Source organism: Echinops telfairi, unplaced genomic scaffold, assembly GCF_000313985.2.
Source record: "Echinops telfairi isolate 266 unplaced genomic scaffold, ASM31398v2 ScPeMD7_3533;HRSCAF=4204_0, whole genome shotgun sequence".
Taxonomy (NCBI): Eukaryota; Metazoa; Chordata; class Mammalia; order Afrosoricida; family Tenrecidae; genus Echinops; species Echinops telfairi.
Genome location: NW_022107431.1, coordinates 43,526,707 through 43,528,288, shown reverse-complemented (window position 1 = coordinate 43,528,288; position 1,582 = coordinate 43,526,707).

Below are 1,582 nucleotides of genomic sequence, written 5' to 3'. Positions count from 1 at the left end.
CTAAATTTGAACCAGAAAACTACCCTATTAAGTCCTATATTGTGAGGTTTATCCATGAGTTCGGTGTGATCATGGAAATAGATCAGAAAACCTAGAAGAGAAATAGAGGATGTCGTGGGAGTGATAGTTTGTGTTAGAACTGGTGGAAAAAGGTTAGAGGGTAGAGTCCTATTTGACCTCTGACCCATATTAATCAACCTTGGCATAGTGTTGGCCTTGAGTTTCCTTTCTCCTGTAAAACCAGAAGATGTCAAATACCACCCCAACCCCACATTATTTTCATACATTTTCAATATTTCAGCTATTTATGACTTCCTTTTATTAATCTTCTTTAATTTTTTGTATACTTTCTAATTTTTCTTCTAATACTTCTGTTTGTTCTTGTGGTGTTTTCCTAAATTCTTCTAGACTTTTGTCTTTTATTTTTTCCTGCAGATTTCTCCATATTATTCTCAGTCCATTGAAGGCACCTCCATATCATTCTTTTGAATTCCTTATGAGATAGTTTCTAGGTTTTTTCTTCTCACTTGCTTGAGCCTCTCGACCTTGTTTTTTCTTATGAACTGAACTTTTCTGTTGTCTTTAAGATATTGTGGTGCTGTTGTATTTGCATCGAAGTGGCAGTAATATGTTGTTATGCTTTGCTGAGGTGTTTTGTTTTTGTTTTGCTTTATTTTGTTTTAACACATTGCGGACAGATCCCAAATTTACTCGTGTTTTGTGCGCCATCCGTTACAGATGGATCACAAGATAATTCATGATTTCTACACGCTGTCTTCAGATGCCATCTGTTTGCATATAATTTAACTACTTCGTCTATTTAGGTGTTTACATCAGTAGTGAATGTACCAAACTCGATTGTCTTCATGTTCTTTTTGTTTATTTCACATTTTAGTGCATTTTGGTTCAATCAAATAGTATGTGTTTGAATTGTTTTGCAAGGAGTTATGCACTTATCATGATCAAGCCTCAGTGAAATGTCAAACATCACCTAAATCGCTCAAGTGTCTCCCGTTACACAGATAGACATGAAGAAATTCTTAGCCCTAATTCTTCTAATGGGACAAACAAGACAGATTATTGGTCAACAGATCCTCTCATAGCTACTCCAATATGTTCGCAGACTATGAGTCGTAATAGATGTGAACAAATATGGACATTGTGGCACTTTAATGATAACACAATAGCTCTGGAAGACTCTTCAAAATTCAACCTATGCTGGATTATTTCCTCAATAAATTCAGGACACTTTACAGACCAAAGCAACAGTTGTCTTTGGACGAGGGGATGATGCCGTGGAGAGGACGCCTGAGGTTTCGAACATACAACCCAGCAAAGATGGCAAAGCATGGTTTACTTGTTAGGATGGTGTGTGAGGGTGACACAGGCTATATCTGCAACATGGAAATGTATACTGGTGAGGGAAGAAATTGGAAGAAACTGTTCTCTCAGTTCTTGGCCCTTATCTTGGTATGTGGCACCATATCCACCAGGATAATTACTATCACATCCCTCTACTGCTGCTTTACGACTGCAAACAAAACTAGAGTCTGTGGTACTATTAGAGTGAACAGAGGCTTAC